The sequence below is a fragment of the Porites lutea genome, chromosome 13 (assembly GCF_958299795.1).
Source record: "Porites lutea chromosome 13, jaPorLute2.1, whole genome shotgun sequence".
Classification (NCBI taxonomy): Eukaryota; Metazoa; Cnidaria; class Anthozoa; order Scleractinia; family Poritidae; genus Porites; species Porites lutea.
The window spans coordinates 142703-165000 of record NC_133213.1 but is presented as its reverse complement, the minus strand read 5'-3'; the positions used below and the strand labels follow the sequence as shown (position 1 = coordinate 165000).

The 22298-nt window shown below is 37.1% G+C and overlaps 1 long non-coding RNA gene across 1 annotated transcript in view; it reads left to right on the top strand.

Annotated features, from left to right (window-relative positions):
* LOC140923087 (uncharacterized) overlaps positions 1-14962 on the top strand; it is a 22432-nt gene extending 7470 nt beyond the window's left edge. The window contains exon 3 of the long non-coding RNA XR_012164125.1: positions 14767-14962. This is a non-coding gene — a long non-coding RNA (uncharacterized lncRNA). The remainder of the gene's footprint in view (positions 1-14766) is intronic.
* Positions 14963-22298: the final 7336 nt, after the last annotated feature.

The window sequence follows — 22298 nt, the reverse complement described above, 5'->3', positions numbered from 1 at the left end:
TAACCAGCAAGCTTAAAATTATCTTAATAAAAGGTAAAAAAGGAAACTACTTACATAGGCTTAGACTGATGTGAAAAAACATAAAAAAACTAGCGAGTAAATAAGACAATGACTATTATATATTGCTAAAAGAAATCCGAGTGTAACAGATTAACCAATCATACAAGATTTGTGGCAGATACTATCTCTGAAATGACAAACAACCATCTCAAGCAGAAATAATCACAAAACAGAAAAATGATTGTTCATATAAAGTTCAATGGGCTTGACAGCACACTCCTGGCCTGGTATTTGAGAATACCACTACTGACTAAAATGTTCATTAAACTGAAACAAAAAATAAAAGGGGAGAAATGTCAGTAGCCTGCAATCGGGACGAGGGAAAAAAATGATAAATGCCTGATCGCAGGTTAAAATGTCAGTAATCCAGCTAGATTCATTGGTTCTCCGACTTCTGCAGGATGGTTTCTGTAATTGGTTGTTTGTAGTGCCTCGTTGAGTCTCCCTGAATGGTTGCCAAGTCCACTGGTTGGCCTGTTGGCCTGTGCTAGGTAATTCTGGCAAAAGGCCAGTCATTGCTTGGAGTGTCTTTGTACAGACTGTAGTGGAGAAGAACTAAGTCGCCCTTCTGCACATTGCAGGTCGTGTTTTGCCACTTTCTACGCAGTTGCAGCATGGGAAGGTACTCTCTTCTCCATCGCGACCAGAAAACATTGGCTAGGTGTTGAACATGTTTCCATTGCTTGTGTGACAGGTTTTCAGCACTGAAGTCCCCAGGTGGCTGTTTCAGTTGTTGTGGCTGTTGAGTCAGCAAAGTTGCTGGGGTCAAAACTTCAGGCACGTCTGGATCATTAGAGACTGGAATGAATGGCCTGGCATTGATGAAAGCTGATACCTCAGCCATTAGGGTTGTTAGGACTTTGTGTGTGAGGTGCTTTGGCTAGGCATCAACTAACATGGCTTCCAATACTTGTCTCACCACACCTATCATTCTTTGCCATGCACTGCCAACTTCAACTTTTTCAACTTTATTTAAATTTGGAAATATAACAAAAGATACATTGGGACTGGCCTGCAGTTAGCGAGGCTATTAGAGGCAGGCCAGGCTACATAATTTACCACAAACTAGACAAATAAAGAAATTAGACGTTATATAAGTATATATATTTTACATTAATTAGATACTATTCTATTCTGGTCTAAGCTTATGTACATGTATCTTTTTGGCTTTGTGGCTTTATGACTATTTGGCTTTGTCTGTTTGGATGTGCGTTGCAGGGGCCAATAAGGGTAAGGTACTATGAGGTACTGTGCTAGGAACCAATGAAATTTTGGCATCTAAACATGACATTACTGCGCTAAAGGTCAAACAAGGGCACTTTGAGACCACCATTTTGGTTCTTCACAATTTTGTCATCTTTTATTACGGCTAAAGGTGTTTAGAAGCATAACATTTAAGTATCTTTCATTATTCAAATGCTGAGTACAGTGATGCAGCTGTTTAAGGGTTCATATTTTAGTGTGACTGCTGGTTTAAGACCTTTATGACCTGATTCTGTATTGGAAGGGCACAACATGCTTGCAGTAAGTTTCACCTGCCTCAAATTAAAGTAAAGTATATAAAATCAAGGATACTTTTCAAAGGTCTACAAATGAAACTTTTATAATGATTTATTGGTATTTAGATATTGACTTTAACTTGGAAATACTCAGCATAATTATGTTTTTAGGAGTTTGAACAAGACCTGATTTTTTTAAAGTTGTACCGAGTAAATTAATTCCATAAACATACTTTATTCTCCCTCCTACAATGTTCAACAGACCTTTAAATTCACGTTTCGGCAACTTAAGTGCAACCATATCTGATGCATGTTTGCTGTCATAACAGTAACTAAAATGTCTTTAATTTACCCAGTGGCTAAGTAAAGATGCATAACTTTTGCTTTAGCGAATAAACTGAGTGTAGCCAGTTGACAAAATAATTAGAGATTGTTTTGTATAGAATAACCCGTGACAAGTAGAAATCAGTATTTCGGCAATTTGACATTATTCTTTTGGTGGTAAAGTAATAATGTTAGGGTATCAATCTTAACATTGAATGATGCATAATTTCATTGAAAATGTTAGAAAAGGAGGTGATTTGTTAAATCATATGAGCAAAGTGATCTCTTAAACAATGTGTGTCCTTTCACGTACAAATTGTAAAAGGCGCAAAGTCCAACATCTTCACATGCAAATTGTGTGCATGAGTTATACTTATACTTTGTGATAACTCAAAATTCCCTCACGTATGAACTCTGAAAGGGGGCAATGTCCAACACTTTCATGTGCCGGCTATGTGACTGTACATCTCGTGCAGATTGGCTTTTCACAATAACAATAGTAAGTTAACATACTGTATGAAGACCTGTTTCAGTTTAAAACCAATGCCTTAAGTAAATTTTTTAAGAAGCAATAGCTAAGTTAAAACCTGAAGAATTAAGTCAACAGAGTGAAAGACTATTCATTGGATAGAATCGCACATGAAAACCTTGTGAATTATGATGATGTAATAATCTACCACAATTATAAATATCCTGATATTTGTAACTATTTGGAATTCGATGAACCACATTTTCTTAAGAAACTCCGAAGAAACCTTCGAGTTTTCTTTCTAATAAAGGTTTGGTGAGTTGATATTTATTGTACTTTAAAACAATTTGCTTAACTTGCACCAAAAAATTCTGGGAAACAGTGGAAACTTAAGAAATTATATTTAATAATTTTAAGGGGGGCTGCTAGAAAGTAGTCTGAGATGTCGAGAAATTTTGATTGGGTTTTATCAGGAAAAAAATTATTTTGTGGGGTCATCATTATTTTAGGTTAGGTGAAATTTTCAAAAAGCCTTTATATATTAATATGCACGAAGTCTGACGTTTTTCATTCATGTGATAAATTGGAAGTAATTCCTTGATTGTCAAAAAAAATTCATTAATAATACACGTAATTAGTCCAGTGTGTGCGTGCCACGATTGTACAAACGGAGGACATTATGAAATGACAATAATTTACCAGCATTTTTACATTTGGGACTAGTTTCATTGAATAAATCACTTCTATCCAAAGGATTGTAAAGTTTTGATCTTTAATTGGCAAGTCCTTCCTAGACACATGTTTGTACAATCACTTATCGATAAGGTTTAAAGCTTCCATCACAAGATTCCATTGAGCAGTGGTTTTGTTTAACACAACATCTCAGTAGTAGCTTATGACTGCAGCAACAGGAGTCAAACAATCTCACAAAGCTTGAGAAAGGTTAGGGACACATTTCAAGGACAGGTTTTTGTTTCATTATTTTGAGCAGTAAATCAGTCTGACAATTAAGGGGGGAGGACACTTGTGAGGTTGCTGTTGGAAGGTTGTTATGGTTACGTCGTTGTGCCCTGCTTGATAACTAAACATCCTTGCCATCAGTTCTCTAGGCACCAATTCCCATGCTCATCTATTAGTGATGAATTTAATAGTCAACGAATGGGTTATATCAGTTGTTATGCTTATTTTCTGAAATATCTCTCTTTCCCCTGGAGATTTTAGTAGGAGAGTGTGGGTCTGTGGGAGGATTTTACAGGGAAATTACACACTCATAGAATCATTTAGACTATTACATCCAGGAACCCAGTGCCATATTATTCATTTGAAACATGAGTGGTCACATCAAGCTGCAACTTCATAGTTTTTGCCTTTTCAAACTTTGCTGAATTAGCTTTGTTTCATGTTATGGCTGATGAAAGTGTTATGCACTTCCTGAGCAACAGGAGAATAAGACACTAAAATAGAAAATATTTCCTGGGAATTCAAGTTGCAACGAGAGAAAAAAAAGTAGCCAGATATTAGTGTCTGCTGTGAGTCAGAGAGAATTTTTGTTCCCTTGTCTCTCCAAGCTCTTGATCAAAGTATCAATGGTTATTTCCAAGAAAATAGAGTACGATTTTGTGCTTTTTTGAACCAGGGTCATGGACAGGATAATATGTTATTGCATCATTTTACTCTTAAGGAAAGCATGTCAGGTCTTATTAATGAAGGCAGGGAAAATGACATACTAGTATTTTGGCCTGAAATAGAGTAAAGGTACCCAGGACACATGCTAGACAATGATAATCTTATCATAGTTCTACAATAATTACCCTTCTTCAATACATTAAGGTTACCACATTTGTCAGCACATCAATTAGGTTACCACATTTTTCCCATTTGGTTTGTCAGTTTTCTTTACCGCTATGGCAATTTTAATTAGAGGCATTTAAACACTGTGTTTCCTCAGACATCATTTCACAGGGCAACAAGTAAACGCATTGCAGAATGGGAGCTGTTTTCTCAAGTTATATGTTTAGATTCCTTTGCCGCTGAAAACTGGTAACCTGGTGTTTTTAACCGCTCATTGGAATCTTGTTTAACATCACTGGGAATTCTAGGTGGGATCAGATGTTTTCATCATTAATAATTAATAATAAATTAATTATTGACCAGTTATTGACCAATAATTAATCAAAAATTATTGACAGCATGTTGAAATCAACACATTGTTACCAAAATGTCACAGATTTGAAGGACAGACATTTTCTGCCCTCCTGACATTTAAGAGCAACACTACTTTTTACTTATTCAAGTAATCTGGGAAAAAGTCAGCTTCAGGTCCAGGTTTTTTCACATTAAGGCAGCTAAATGTTGGTAGCACTGTGTTGTTCCTGTTTTATGAGCAAGGTGAAGAAGTTAAAAACTGGAATGTCAAAATTAATTTTTGATGAAGTGATTGATTCTATTTTATGATCTCTAGGGTAAAAATAATTTGCTTGGGCGGGAAACAAAGTAAATCCCAAATTTAGGACTGAAATGCACTGGAATGTGCGTAGAGTGTACTTAATGTCAGTTGTGGAATGTGCGTGGATTTGGATTGCTACCACCCCAAATGTTTGGTTGCTATAACTTCTTTCCCTGGGAATATACTTTAGAGACTGGGTGTGAAATCCCCAGGGTTAATATCATCATACTGTACATATAATGGAGTGTACGACCTTGTAAGTTTGTACCTGCCATAAGTTTAGGAAAATTTGAGATCACTCCAACAGATTGTTTGCAATACCTCATCACGTAAGTATCTGCATAGCAGGAGACATGAACAATTGCCTATTTTCAATGTGTCATTTCCCTGAGCTAACCCGAAAATTCGCTGATTGTCTTGACGATCATGGCTTAGTCTACATGTAACTTATAACCAATCTTACGTGGGGGTAATTAATATCTTAGCCTTGTTTATAACTAACGGCAGTCTTACTATCAAGACTCGAGTCATCTGAGGTATTATTGATCATGATGCTGTGTTTGTTGAGGGTATAAATATCAAAGCAACACTCAACAAACAAAAACGAAGGATGGTTTCCTTGTATAGAAAAACAGACTGGGGTGCCTTAAAGAACACCTGTAGACTCTGTCGTGCATAATTTATTGATTATTTGTGGTTTGGTTAATTCCTGGCCAATAATAATAAAAAATAGAATTCGATGGGGTGTGAAGCTTGTTTTTTGCTGCTGGTAATGCAGACAACGAATTTCGTTCTTTTGCCCAAGAGGCCGTTGTAGTGCTGGATGAAGTGTAAAGGCGTTCTTCTGCAGAGACTGCTCTATGAGAAAATACAATAATATCTCCCTCTTCTACCAGAAATGCGCAGAGAAGAAATATGTCACGTTTTCGGCGTGAAAATGCGAATTGTTCCTTGTGAAGTTGACATGTTTTGTCTAAAATGCGGCTTAAGAAGAGAGATTTTTTCACAAGCCCTGGTGAGAATAAAATAAAAAACCCAAAAGAATATTTTTTTCGCAGGATAAAACATTGTTTACATTTTTAAGGTTTTAATCTCGAGGTGATGTTGTAAATGAATTAGCCGGTTCTGACCAAAAAATAGAATATACCGCCGGTAGCTTTTACATTCCAATAATTCTGGCGAAACATCCGATGGCGATTTTATTTGGCATTCTTTTCTGAAACATCACAACCTGCTAAATTAAAAAAATGTACATATTGCGTGACACATCACAAAAAATAGCAAAAAACCCTGACAAGGAGGCAGCTCTGGAGGCCAAATTTTCCCATTTATCCTCTGGGACAGAGGTTCCAAATGCCGTTTCACCTCTGGCTGTGAGGGTTCCCATTTAACCTCTGGGACTGAGTTATAGTTCGAGCACCTCCAGTACTTGCTGGGCCGGAGTTTGGGACCATCAGCAAGCTCGACAGTCCCCCCCGTAAGTTGTCCTACCGCACGAGTTAGTCAAGCAGGCTTCAGAGAGTTGGCCATCTCTCACCGCCCTATAACCCCACCGGTACATCCGCCATCGGATATATCCAACCTAACTTTGCCTTAGGAAATCGACCTATATATTTAGATCGAAAACTCATTTCGCTCACTTATGGTACGGTTCTTCACAGACGCATGCGTTTTTGGCCCCCAAAAATTGTTTGGACTTTTCGTTGATTCATACACAACATCCCCATTCACTCAAGCATGTTCACTTCAGCTCAGCTATGAAAAATATGGCTATCATTTGTAAAAGTTGTTTTTCTTCAAAAACTCGGCTAGCCGAGCTCTACAAACTCTTGTTACGAAAACGCACCTTAGAGAGGTGCTCAGTATGTTATAAGATTGAATTTGCTATTAACTGTGAATACCATTGGAGACTTCGTAGCATACATTTTCCACCCTTCGTCGAGTTAGGAAGTATCTAGAAGAAACCATGAACATGAAGATCGACGTCTGCACGTCAAAAATTTGATATGAACGAACCGGAGACTGTTAAGGATACAAGCAAACAAACAGCTTTTTGTTCCACATAACTATGCAAACGACATTCTGGGAAATTTGAGCAGAGGTATACGCTTGGCGTGGTGTACGTTGAGCCTCCCACCTTCCCCGCCGGCCCCTTGCATTTGAAAATGCTCCGCTGCCTCTTAACTGAGTCCTAAGAATCATTTTTATTCGTAAACTAAAAGAAAAAACGTAAAAATGTTTGGAGATTCAGTCGAGAACTGCCGATTCTTTGCGGCATGCGTCTAGTGTCATCTTCAATAGCCCTTTGTGAATGCTCTTTTGGCAATGCAATTTAATAGTCAAAGATTTCACGTTGTAAAAATTGTTCCTCTTAAAATTTCGCTATCGAGAAGACCGTGAAATAAATGGAGTTGTGTAAACCCGTTTAGTCAGACAAATTTGTTGTAAAGTTTAATCAGGGTTTAGTAATTATTTTTTCTCATTTAGATTCCCTGTGTCCTTCACATTTATAGGAAGCTTGTTTCTTCACTAGCTATTGTTCACTAGCACAAAAAGACGGGAAAACAATCATTAGTGATTTATTTCCAGTATATATTCAGTTTTAATTATTTTTGATGAAGAGGACACGTTTTTTGTGTTTTGTGTTTTTTGAGCAGTTTCGAAAAGAATAATATAATAGTACGCGCTAATTGTAAAACACAAAATGAAGTGATAACTTTCCAAATTTGACTTTCGTTTTGTTTTTACAATAAAATTGCCTGCAACTACTGAAAAGAAGTTAACAGTCGCATCAATTTTACACGTATTTTTCGTTCCTTTTCCATGGGACAGAGAAGCCAAAAAAGTTACATAAGTCAGAAAATAGTGCACATTGTTTAATTATACGCAGAAGAATACTGGTAAAATGTATCACAAACGTCTAGTTACACATTCGTTTATGGAGCAACCGTTTTTAAGTTCAGAAATAGCTCTTCGTTGAAGATCTTTTCCCGGTGTTACTATTTTTTTTGTCGATTCGACAGAATACTGATAAAATAAATCAAGTCTTTTAGTTACACATCTCTTAAATGTGGCTCTTCGTTGAAGATCTTTTACCGTAGTGTTTTCGTCGTTTTTGTTGTATTCTGTGGTTTGGTTATTTTTATGCTTTTTTTCTTGCGCTTATATACAAACATCTTTCTTCTTGACTTGATAGTAACCAGCTCCAAGACACGATGTACAACTTACGACTTATAATCGACTTCTTGAACCGCAAGAGACCTTCCAACCGGTGATGTTTGTTCCGGGGTTTTGAATAGGTATGGAGACTTCTGTCGCCACACGCAACAACACCGGGGCCAACTGTGTGAACAGTACAACGAGCAAAAACTAGGGCATATGGTGTAGGTGTTGCATAGCTTTGTGGCAGCAAAAAGTTTGTCTGGACATTTCCTACTGGTGTTAAAAATTTTGTTGAAAATGACAATTGTTCGGATGAGGCAAGACAACAGTGCGCCGGGCACATGTCGTCACAGTGAATTGTAAGTTGCCGTGGAGAGATAGCAGGTTACTTTGTCAAAAAATTAGGAGGATAGCGCTCTTGACAACGTTGTTGGCATGGCAAAATGCAGCTCACAGAGCAACTGCTTGGACATGAGCTTGGCATTGGCAGAGACACCTTCCAAAAAAATGGGCAAAAAGGTTGGCATTGGGAACTACAAATAGTTGGACACGATTCTTGTATTGATTGCAATTGTTCCATTGTAGAAAAGTGTTGAGATGCACAGCACTGTGCGGGACAAGACGATGGGCATATTTCCTAGCAATGATGCGGACAGGTTGAGGGCAGAACAACTTTCAATTTGCAGCAAAATTTGGGGCACATAGGAAGACAATAGGCCATTTATACGAGGAAAAATAAGACACGTCTTACATAAGACGTGTCTTGAATATGACGCAAACTTTCTGTATAAACAGCACATTTCGTCTAAAATAAGACGCGACTTATTTTAGAACAGCCCTTAACACCTACTCTTAGGTAAGACGTGTCATAGCTGAGACAAGAAACACTTTGTATAAATGACCTTCCCGTCCTACATAAGACTTGAAGGAAAAGTGCGCATGCGTCAATTTTTGACGGGAAAACATTACGCAGTAACTTTGAAATGTGCACCATGTTGGATTGCCGTTGCTACGGGAAACATTCACGTAAAAATGAGTCAGGGATCTTTTAGATTTGAAAGGAGCAATTTCGAGCCACAATATTTCCAAATTTGAGTCTTCCAGATCAGTCCTACGGATTGTAGACAATTCATCATTAACAAAAGCCAGTATTCCACCATCATTTTTAATTTGCCGGTTACGTCAGAAGATCGTAAATCCAGGGACAGAGTAAAGAGAGTCCGGGATATCAGGCCTTAAGAAAGTTTCATTAAACCAAAGGACATCAACTTGTGGTGTTCCATCTTTATTTTTCAAAAACAATTTGGTTTGATCAAATTTAGATGAAGTTAGATGGTTAACATTCCAATGACCAATCCTTAGATCTTTACACAGTAGATCCAGATTAAAATAGAGATGAGGTTCAAAGTCATCAAGTGAGCTTGTTGAAGTGTTAAATTGACTTACAAATGAGTCATGGCCGCCACTTTCACTATCCATGGAGGAGAAACTTTCATTTCCAAATCCAAGTCGCTCAGAAGGACAGAAGGATTCATTGCTTAGTGGACCAGGATTTAGCATTACATCCCCAGACAAAAGTACGAGCTGTGAAGCCAAGAAAAGCTTAAAAATCTTGAGCGAAAGATGTTTTTTCCAGCCAAGCGGAACAGACATGGTAGTCAATTTCAACTTGGTTACTGTCGACGTCTGTAAATTGATTGCAGCAGCAGTGCTTCTGTATTAAAACAGCAAGTGACTCCAAACCCAGATCAACTCTCTTAACAGGCAGTTTAGGTGATCTGTAAATGGTACAGCAGAGAAGTACAAAAATAAAAAGATAAAACACGGCAGAGCGATAAACGAAGTGTGTACTTCCCGCCATTATGTCTTTGATACCAGAGGTAGAGGGTAGTCCCAAGCATTGGGGTGTGAGGCACTAAATTCCGTACTAAGTGATCAGAACGAGTGTTTTGTTTTAATTATGACTGGTGCTGCAAGGTTCAAGAGACAATAGAAGCTGTTAGTAACCGACACAACTCCTCCCCATAAATTATGAGTGGTGCTGTAAGGACCAGTGGATCATAGAGGCTGTTAGTAAACCAACAGAACTCCTCACTGTGTAATTATGGCTGGCACTGCAAGGACCAGGGGGTCATAGGGGCTGTTGGTAACCGGCACAACCCCTCACCATGTAATTATGACTAGTGCTGCAAGGACCAGGGGATCATAGGGGCTGTTGGTAACCGGCACAACCCCTCGCCTTGTAATTGTGACTGGTGCTGCAAGGCCCAGGGGATCATAGAGGCTGTTGGTAACCTGCAGAACTCCTCGGCATGTAAATGTTTTTTTATTCTAGCAGCACTTGGAAGATGAAAGAATCAGACTTAAAGAAGTCCCAGTACACTCCTAATGATCACTGAATGGGAATGGGGCCTTTGGTGAAGTCTAGGTTGTGGAGGCCACTTGCATGATCTTCTGGCGGGAAGGCTTCCCTTACTTCAGTGTGACTTGAGGCAATTTTGTGCAGGCAAAGGTTTGCAATGGCTAGCATATGGCGTGAGTGTGATGTAGCAAATCTATGGCCGTGGTTGAATCCAGAGCAGAATGGAGGCCATTGTCTATGTAAAAATTGTTGTCTACAAACGACTTCACATAGGAACTGAACTTCGCTTCTCCTACCTCAGCAGTCTTGTGTAGGGTTTAGTTAGCTACAGCAGGGACTAAACATTTTTTTAACTTGTTACACAGAGGTTTTGCACACTTCAGACAGACATACTTTGTAAGACCCGAGCATTTAACGCAGTTCTTCGTCTCTGAGACCTCCAAAAATACTCTATTGAGGACACATGCATGCTATAAATATTATGAGTACATGATGTGAGAAGTCCCATGAGAAGTCTATGATTTAATAACTCATGTGATGAGAATAAAATGTTCCGTCACCAATCAAAACAGAGCACCAAACAAAATATCACCACGTGCAATAATAGAACTCGAAAAATCTTCTTCATTTGCTTATCATTCAGCATTGATTTGCTCCTGGTGAGCAACGTACTCTGAAGCGTGAGCCACTGAACAAAAAAGATGGAAATGCTGTCGCAGTAGTGAGGCCACTGTCAAGAAATTTAATTACTGAAGCCAAACATCCCAATACCGTATTCAAAGAGGATGTTGGCCACATAGTATCACACGTGTCTCAGTATGTCAGCAAATTTCTGAAACCAAGGACCAAATAATGGACAGGCCATCATAACAGGAAAGCGTGTAGATCGAGGAGCAGGTTATGGACTAGAAATTACCTGCAGTTACATTTTCTATGGAGACAATGACATTTCTAGTCCATGGCTTAGGGAAAAGATGGAAAGCACTGGGATAATTTTAATGGTGCTGACCCAGAGTGCTGACAGATAAGAACAGTTTACTTTAGACCTACAGATACACAAGAATTGTTACAGTGATCTGTTGCAAAATGCTATGTATTAAGTTTCAACAGTATTATAAGATTCTCCAAGCACTATTCGATGTGAAAACCCTAGTCAGCTATTTTATAAAATTTTACAAAATTTTGTAAATTTTTACATGATTTTATGACTAGGGACACCCTCGGGGAACGCTGTAGTGTTCACTTAATACAGGGTGTCTGCCTAACACAGGTTTCGATATATAACGTCATATGAGGTGTCGAATGCCATTCGAATGAACAGTGGAAGCATTTATAATACTCCCAGAGACTATGACGATAGACGTTTGCATTAATTTCTTTATCAAAGTGAACTAATTGATCATAGTACCATAAACATGGATTGCAACTCAAATTTGAGGAAATCAGATGAGTGAAACAAGCTCTATACAAACAAAACGAAATAGAAAACAATCCTGTACTGTGAAACTAATCAAGTAAGTTCGTCAAGTCATGTTTTTTAATGTAAAAATCGAAAAATTTGTGGTGGCAATTCGAGGCAATCTTTTGCATTTCTGATGTCTGGCATGTTGGTTGGTGGAATGTAATTACAAGTGTCCGTTTAAGACAGGTCAGCAACAATAGAGATGACCATTTCAGGTACTTTTTAGGTGTCCGCGTCCGCTTAATAGAGGTGTCCGCTTAATAAAGGTTTCATTTAAAGTAAATAAGGGAAATAAATTTGGGGACTTTGGCTACTGTCTGCTTAATAGAGGGTGTCCGCTTAATATGGTGTCCGCTTAATACAGGTTTCACTGTATTTGACTGAGAAGCAAAGCAGTTATTTAGCAAGTGGTCACTTACGGGAGGTGGTCACTTATGTGAGGTGGTTGCTATGTGAGAGTTGACTGTATGTTATAATGTCATTTTATAGTCTAGAAAGCCTGTTTTCTTTCGATAACATCATCATCAAACAGTAAATTAAACTATCTATTAGGTTTATTTCTAAGAAAAACAAACTCAGAAGAAAATTATTTCAAATTTTTAACCAACATAATGGGTTAACCCCTTTGAAAAAAGACTATGTTGAAATGACCTTTTTTTGCCTACAGTGTATTCTGTGCTATTTAAAGAGGACAGATGGCAAATTGCTGTTGCTCGAAATATCTAAAGTCTAAAAATTAAAAAATCAAAAAGCCATAACTGTTCGTCAGTAGGATGCCTGAAATGTGTGCAATTCCACAATTGGTTGCTGCACCATTAAATCCTATACCAATCGTAGAACATTTTAGGATGAGCCACCCACAAGATGAGCACAGTTACCGACAAGGTATATGAGTAGGAAAACAACCAAAGAAATGTAATGCATTAAATAATGAACTAAATATACACTTCAATTAGGTAATAAAAGAAAGCGTGTGCTATTTAAATAATGCGCGCACACAACCTACACTAACTGAAAGGGTAATAAAAGGATTAAATTAATAAAAAAATATGTTTAATAAAAGATATGGCGGGACCATTCAGCCATTGATTGCTAGTCTCATCTCTTGCAGTGTAGTTTGATACTTGTTGATGATAACCCTATGGGGCTTGACAAACTTGTTTAAGGATTTGAGAGGTAGAGTGGATTTAAAGCCTTGTTGATTGAGATGAGGAGAAAGTCGGTGAAGTATATCAACAAAGTCCGTCTTTGTTGTGCGAATCCTTATTATCTCAACAGTTGAGGTATATAACATGATATAAACACCATAGGCCGGTTAATTTGGTGGGGATGTTGCTGTCCACATGAAGAAAATTCATGATCCGGAATGCAAGGTCATACTGTTCTTAATCTTTAAGTCCATGTTCTGATTTGCAATGGTGGCTGTTGTCCTTGAGAGATTTGTACAGACTCCAATAGAAACTACCTTGTGTACAACAAGGTTTCCTTCTTCACTGTAAGACTTCTCATGATGTGAGACCATTATGATGGCCTGCATAAATCTTGGCAATCAGACCAAGAGGCCAATTAGATAGTCTAGGGCATCTTTCATCTACAGTTGGTAAAACTAGGACTATGTCGCCAACAAGGAAACCCCTCGAAGGATTCACCCACTTCTGTCTAGCCTATAGTTGTAGTCCCAGAATACTTCAGAGAGACGAATACTTCAGAGAGACAAACCTGTCACCACCTCTCATAATGGCCTGTGTCCTCTTTGCGAAATGAACCAGGAGGGGGGCGTAAGGGTTTGCAGTGATGTGGTTTTGTTCAATTTTTGGTACCGTTTTGCGGAAATTTTTATTTTAACTTGCAGTATTGCGGTTATACAAAACCAAGCAGTTTGCAGTACTTACATGTAGAAAATTTCGAGTAATTTCAATGCGGTTTGCAGTTTTCTTATGTTATTCTGTGCTGTGTTTATAATGTCTTTCTGTGCAGTTTTGCAGTATTCGTACCCCCTTACACTCCCCTCAACCAGTGTTTAAAGTCAGTTGTGACCGAGGAGTAAATGATTTGGTATAAGTGCATGTTTTGCAATCACTAGGGTCATTCAAATATTTTGTATCAGCCTTCTTTTCGCAATCAATTCAACTTCACCCATAAGTGTTTTATTCTCTAGCTTGTCATCCAATACTTGAAGGCTCTGGACTAATGAAAATTGTAATGTTTTTCATTCAGTGGGCAAGTTCATATTAAGAATTCTAAGGATAAATTTTAGTGTTTCCCTTCAAAGCGCATTTGGAAAATCAAGGACGGGGGTGGACCCAACAAAGTTTTCGTCCAAAATATGTCGAAAACACTTTTTAGGCTATCCAGAGTACTATTAGATCTCTAGAAAAGTATTCTAAAATATTAATGTGTTTGGTCATCCTAGCTAGGGGAACCTAAGTCTTTTCGAAATTAAAAGGGCAAAAATTTTACGTGTAATCTAACGTTTTACAAAAGTGTGAATTTTTCTGATTCCTCTCTCCATCACAAATAGAAACCAAAAATTTTAGGTTTCCTTTTACTTAGAATAATAGTGTAACCTGGGTAGTAAAATATGAACAATTAAACTTCAGAAAATCGTAGGGAATTTATTTGATAAGATTCGAATATCGTACATGAACGGAACATTCATCTAGCAATTTTTTACCGTCTTAAGGCAAAAGAAAATTCTAGGCAATATTTGTTTAGTCCAAAAAGATAATTGTTTTGGAGAAAGCAGTCGTTGGGTGTGGCCCCCTGGAAGGATACTTAGAAAAGTGAAAGGGTGCCATCTCCTTTCTTCTCTCTCTTCACCCAATTATTATCCCCTGCACACTTTCTTTCCCCCTCTTCCCAGCCTTTTCCCTTCAGTCACATTCATAGAAATTTTTGGTAGCCCCCTAATACTATATTATAGAATGTACAGGTATTTGTAAATGAAAATATTCATGTAAAAATCTCTTTCTTGCTTTATAGGAAGCAACCACAACAGTGGTAGAGTAACGGAAGTTTGCATTTATGAGTACGTAGTAGTGTTGGACACTAGATGGGAAAAAATTAAGCGGCTGGATGACATAACATGCACCTAGTATAAGGCAACTGGATAATGGAGAGGACAGACTGGAGGGGAAACAAGACAGCTGGCTGGGAAATGGACAGGGAAAACTAGAGTTGGCTGCTGGATGACATCACTCACCTAGTACAGGAGCCCTGTTTAGAGGAGAATGGAGAGGATGGATTAGAGGGCAAGTGACATGAGACATCATGTGTACCTGGTGCAAGAGTTGGGCTGTGGATTGTGGAGAGTCTTGCAATAGCTGGTTTGTATTGCATGATTTTTTAATTGACTAGAAATGGTGTATTATTTTATAACATCTTAGTTTAATATTATCTCACTCTTTAAATAGTAGCAATAGTAATGACATCTAAATCCTGATGATAAAAACTTAGTCAAAATTTTTGGCCCTGCCCGGGAGGCCTGAATGTGGGGTACAGCTGGCCTGGGGTTTTCCTCCTAGGAGCAAGTGGACGTACAGGGAGGTTTTTCACCCAGCTGTTGTTCCACAACCCCCATTCACACAACATTTTCTTAGACATGAGAATAGAACTTAGATATTTTATATCACATAAAATACACAACAATTATAATCTACCCAGTTGTTGTATGACTGAAAGAACTTCCTTATAAAAGCTATGGTTTTTTGGAAAACAAATTGCAACCTTCAGAAGTTACTTTTAAGTGTTGTAAAGGGTTCCAGAATTTAGTCAAATAGTTTGAAATTTACAGAAATTAAATATTTGCCTTTCATCAAGGAAAATTAATTTTGACCGGTCTCTTAATAAGGACAGGTGGAATCAGTTCGAAAATCTTTTACACTTTATATGCAGCTAGACACTTTTTCAGTCATGTGACCAACTGAAATTACACTTTTTTATTAGTAATAATTCCAGTGTGTGTGCCACCAATGCACAAACAGAGGCCATTGGGAAGTGTCATTTATCAGCATTAAATTTACTTGTAGGGTTTGTTTTATTGGATGAATCAATATTATTCTGGCAAGGAATGTTAAGTTTTGGTCTTCAATTTGCAAATTGCTCCCTGGCACTTGTTTGTTCAACCAGATAGTTTAAGTTTAACATTTTCACTACAGGATTCCATTGAGCAGTATTTTTGTTTGCCAAAGAAACAGCATCTGAGGAAGGAGTGCAGAAATTCCATACTGATGACATATCACTACCCAGATTTGGGAAGTACTTCTCTTTGTTTAAGGCAAATTTCCTACACAGCACAACCAATCAGAAACACAACCTAGATAGGTGATAGGTCATTAGTATGAAATTTCTATGTTTGTTCCACAGACATTATTTCATGGTAAACCAGTCGTGGCATCACAAAATAATTTATTTTGTCGTGGGCGTCACACAATCTTAAGTTTACAGAAGGTTTCGGTCACATTTCAAGCACAGGGTTTTGTTGTTTATTAGTTTGATGATTAAATCAGTGTGACCATTTTGGCCACTTTTAAAGTTGCTGTTTACAGGTTGCCATGGATACCTCCGTGTGCCTTCCTTGAGAGCTTTAATAAGGTTCCTTCCACCAGTTTTCTTTGCATCAGTTTCCTAGCTCATCGTGATGAATTGGATGAGTCAGCTAGCTGATGGTTTGTAGAAGATGTTTTTTTTCCCAGAATTATCTTGCCTTTCACTGGAAATTTCAGTAGGAGGGTGTAGGTCTTTGTGAGGGAGTATTCCCTTACATAAGCTAAGATATATATACAGATTATTGAAAGTATGAAACAGAGTAAGATTTTTTGCATTCTGGAACCGGGGTCAGATAGGATATGTTATTTTATCATTCCACTTTTAAAGACAACAGTTCATACCTGAAATAGGGTAGGGAAAATCACATGATGCAGTCTGAAAATACAAAAATGGTTTCCAGGCATAAACTGAAGTAACTATCTTGCTTCAACACATCAAGGTTACCATTACTTTGTTTTCCATAAAATATTAGTCAAATTACTAGCAATTTTTTTTAAAATTTACACACCAGTCTGCATTTGTTTTAATCGGAGACTTAAATGAATTCAATTTTGGCTGAAAACAGGTAACTTGCAGTTTTAAACTGCTCTTTGGAATCTTGTTTAACATCACTGGGTTTGCTATGTGGGAACACATCCTTTAATCATTAATTTGTTTTTACTTTTATCAATGGTAATTATTGCTAAATAATTACTGATAGTACCAGTATATAGCGATCAACACCTCTCAGCAAAAATTTTTAAAGAAGGACAGGCATCTTCTGCCTAAGAGCAAAGTTGTTTATTTGATATGTCATCTGGAAAGAATTGGTTTCAGATTTAGTATTTGTGCACATGAGGCAAATATTGATCGTTTGGTGGTGTTGTTCTTAAATTAATAAGCAAAGGAAGCAGTTAAAATCTGAAAACTCATAAAATTTGATTTAAACCTCATTTGTTTATGCTATCTAGGGGTAAAAAAATATTGATCAGGGAATTTCAATCTCAAACTTAAGCACTGAAACACAAATAATAGTTAATGTCATAGTTCACATATCATTGTTACATTTCAGGCTGCAGGTACCCTGGGAAAAATTCTGGAAATCATATTTAACTTTGGAATTTTTTACCCCCCAAATTGCAACAGTTGGCAATATTGCTTCCTTTGTATAATTATTTTTATTATTATTACCAAATGTCATTACACCATTTGCATAATTGTTTCATTTAACTGCAGACTACCAGGATTCTTTAGTAGTTCAAGGATTATGAAGACTTTGATTCTTTTAATTTCTCTGGGATCACTGCATTTAAATAGTCAACTTACAGGGAATTAATAGAAATTCTGGTAGTACTGTAGTCAAGTGAAGCCATTTTAATTATAATCCTATATTATTTACACATCAAACAGCAAGCTCATTAGCACAATTAAGACCTTTAAGCAGGCTTCAACTAGCATAAATTGAACTTTCTCTAGCACAAATCATTCTTAGCCAGAGACTAAGGTTAGTATCTCTGTTTTGACATTGAAAAAAAAAGTCAATTTGAATACTTTTTGGATCACCTTTATATAGAACCACAAAGAAAAAAATTAAGTTTGTAGTTCATTATCTCAAATCTAATTTTTTGGTATACTACAAGGCATAAGTTCTAGCTGCCTACTAAAAGTTTACCATAAACAAGGAAACATGTAGAAACAAAACAAAACCAAAAAATAGAAAATATGCTTAGCATGTAAGGGTTATCCTTCAGCAATGCAAAGGTCTGCATCTCAACTCAGGAACGTTACTCAGGTTAGATTTAATATTTATTTAATATTTCATCTACATATCTATTTAATGGTGTTTAAGGTCATCACTGGTCTGTTTTTTTTTTTTTTGCCACCTTTCATTTTAGTCCAAATCTAGGAACATAAATTAGCACTGATTTCACAACTTACAAAGTTGCATCTGTGTACCGATTTTTCCATTGGAGATCTCAAAGAACTTTTGGAATAGCTTTCAAAAATCCTAGGAGCATATTCAAGACTATTGGTTACCATCACATTCTCTTTAATTATGTTCGGATTATTTATAATATGCACGTCCACATTTCTTGGTGTTACAAAAGTTCCTTCATAAATATCAGTTATCAGTTTGTTTGTTTGTTTGTTTTTTTTTTTCACTCTAGGTTTACCTTAGTAGGCTAGCCCGATACCATTTGTTGGTATTAATGTGTCGTTATAAAAACTAGTAAAAAAATCAGGGTTATAACTAATTTTTTTTCGGAATTTTACTGTAACACCAAGTAATACAGGGCTATTATGTTTTTAAAGTGCTAATAGGCTTGCATTTTCTACTTAAAATTTTAGCTTCCTATTTAATTTCAGATCTAAGGTGGCACACTCACAAGACTAGGAGCCCATCACTTGGGAAAGGTCATGTTTAATCTAGCCAACCTCGCTCCTGCTGGGCTGTGGAAGCTCTGCCTCTGAGAAGGTGAATTCTGATGTTCTCTGAGATATTCCAATGGAGAAATCCTGGGAAACTTTATCGGATCTTGTAATTCATGCTGGGGGCAGTTGGGCACTTGGAAGATTTGGCCGTTTGTTTTCAAGTGGGGAGGACAGTGTGGAGGAAGGTGAGAGTTTGCTTCTTATGTTCTTGGGGCTTCATTCATTTTGTCATAATACTACCCACACCTTTTTCCAAAAAAAACCCCAGTAAGGGGCTTGCCTACAAACAATATGTCTGGGAATGTCCCACTGCGGTAGGATGAAAAACGGGGGTGCTAACATTGTGCTGACTAACGAAGTAGGTGAGTCGATGGAGGATTCGAGGACAGAGGACTGGACACTGAATCTCACTGGTGTGGCGTGGGTGGATTTTTACAAATGACATCAAATTGAGCTGATAGTCATAAAAATCTCTCTAATGGGGGCAACTGGTAATGGAGTTCTCTTCTAAACCTAAAAATTTCACATCTATCTCAAGCTTGCTTAGGCCTGATAATAAATAACCGTTCAAACCATTGCAGAGGATATATGCAAATCAATTATTATCTTAATTTTCATTTCATTCTCATATTTCCGGCATGAATTATCTAAAACTGATCAGAACTAAGGTTTTATTACATCAACATCTGTTGTTTTTTTGTCTGTTGTTTTTGTGTCAACTGGAAACAACAGTCAAACAAACTTGGCTGTTGATGTTAAAGACTAACTTCTCTTTGATATTATTTAAACCTTTGGAAAGCAAAATAACTAAACCATTTTAATTTAGGATTCAATTATTATCTTAATCATCATTTCATTCTCATATTTCCGGCTTGAATTATCTCAAACTGATCAGAACTAAGGTTTTATTACATCAACATCTTTTGTTTTTTGGTCTGTTGTTTTTGTGTCAACTGGAAACAAACTTGGCTGTTGATGTTAAAGACTAACTTCTCTTTGATATTACTTAAGCCTTCGGAAACCTAGATAACTAAACCGTATTAATGTAAGATCAAATTATTATGATTCAATTAACTTGGTTAATCAGACTGCTGTGGAAGTTTTCTCTATTTCCTTTTTTTGAAGGGACATAGAGTAGATTTCCTTGGCTTGTGTGATAAATCAAGTTAATTTGACCTTCATGCTTTAGGTTCGGTTGTAGGCATAAATTTATAAACAACGTTTTATCATGAGCATAGATTTTAGTATCTTCCTTAAATTTTCAGCTAATTTCATTCAGCAGTGACTCCAATTGATACAGTAAAATCGGCCTTCCCATAAAAGACTGGAGGATGCTTTTTCTTTCTTTCTTTTTTTTTTTTAATTTAAACAACGCATTTGGCTAGTTCCAGTCTTTTGTTGGAAACCTGATGTTAAGTATCCGTTCCGGTCACGACAGCTGAAACATCTCTGGGGAAATTGGCTCAAATTAGTATTCCGGCAAATTTTCATTATTATGCGGATACTCATCGCGACTAACTGCATAAATTAAGACTTAAATCAAATCCAAGTTTTTCCAGCTAACATTTAATTTTACGTTATAGGATGAAAAAAAAATTTCCGCTAATTTCCTTTTTCGTTTCGAAATGCGAAAATTTGTCCGTTATTTTCATTAGAAGTAAAAGGATCCAAAATTTAACTTAAATGAAATATTTATTTACAAAGTCGCTCTAGATCTAATCCCTTTGGCGAAATTTGAAGGCGAAATCTATTCGGCACTGATTCTAAATAACGGCATCCTAATTCATAACAGGGCGGGCAAATTTAGATATTAAGAAACATTAACACCGAAATTCAATCGCGGCACATCGGCATTTTAGGATAAATGATAATAAACGGCGTTAGGATAAAAACTTATTTCACCTAAACATTAACCACTAAACATCAAAATAGGGCGAGAGAAATCCAGCATTAGTTGCTTCGCAGAGGAGAGATTATTATTGACTTGTACTCTTTGGTGAAGTTTGTGAAATGAAGGTCAGTCAGACCAGCGCGATTCTTTGTTCAATTCTCTGCCTTCGTTTCTGACGGACACCCACTCGAAAAGTGAGTTAGACTCTGTAGCACCCTCTTTTTTCTTGTCCGAGTCTCTGGATATTTTCACGATATATTGACTTTGTAGATACGCGTCTTCAACTAAAACAAATTATATTTTTGGCTGAGAATTATTTTTGGCCGGTGTGGTATTGTGACGTAAATGAATGGGACGCTGAGGGCATGAGGAGCAAACTCTCACTTTCCTCTACGCTGCCCACCCCACTTGGGAACAAACGGCTGAATTTTCTAAGTGTCCAACTGCCCCCAGCTTGAATGAAGGGATCAGATAAAACATACCAGGATTTTAAAGTTGGAATATTAAATGAGAACGGAAGAATGAACACCTACTTGGGGCAGAGTGGAAGCAGCCCGGCAGGGGCGAGGATGGCTAGATTACTTTTTTTTTTTTTTTTCATATATATTTTTTTATTTTTAGTGTAAATAAATGGACAACAGAGACGAGTTTTATTTCTTCAATAAAGTATTGTTATCTTCAGTACCCGTGCTGTTTACTTTGTAATCTAACTACTTGAGTGAACCACATAAACACCCTAAAGGACTGGACACAGCAAAACATTGCGCGCAGTAAAGACTTGTTTACACCAGCGACATAAACACAAGCATAAGTGCGGACGTAACAGCACAAGAAAAAACACAAACACAGGAGAAAGTACGCACTGATTCTCTCTATTCTCACCAGTAATTCACGCATTTAAAGCACAAGTACAAGAAACCCAAACGCGTTCGTTTTATTCTTCTTACGCTTGCTCTTTAGTTTTGTGAATTAGTGATGATCAAGAAAAGAATGAGTGTGTTCCTTCTTCCCATGTTTCTGCTTATGCTTTTGTTGTTGACGATCTCACTGAACTCAGTTGTACCGGTTTTGCTTGCGTATATCTCGCTTGTATAAACTAATCTTTAACTTACACCGTTTTCTAACCAAGCGACTGTTGCATTCAATGTTGTTGCAGATTTATTGAACAAATTGCTTTTCTTTGCACATCGCAAGCAACAATCTCATCGCTAAAAAACGACGCAAATTTACTGCGCGCAATGCTTCAGTGTGTCCGAACCTTTACGTTTGCGAAAACCATAAGTACTTCAACAACAAAGTACAAGTGTGGATGCGAACTTGGAAAATTAAAACAATATTAAAGGGAACTTTCGCCCACGCAACATTGCAACATTTTAAGGTGTTTCGATTGAGTTTTTCCGAGACCATACCGCTATTTTTCATTCGTATTAAAAAATGATTTTATCCTTGTGTGATAACTATGAAGTTTTTACCACTGAATGATTTTGGGTTGAATAGCTGTGATAAATTGTTTAATAAAAAAGTTCTAAATGACTCAAATTAATCCTATGATGCTTAATATCATATTTCGCTGCGTGGAAATTTTGGTGAATTTTCTTTCATGCGATCCTGAAAACTAAACTCTTATCTCAACACCTAAGTGCAACTTTACTCTAGACTTTGA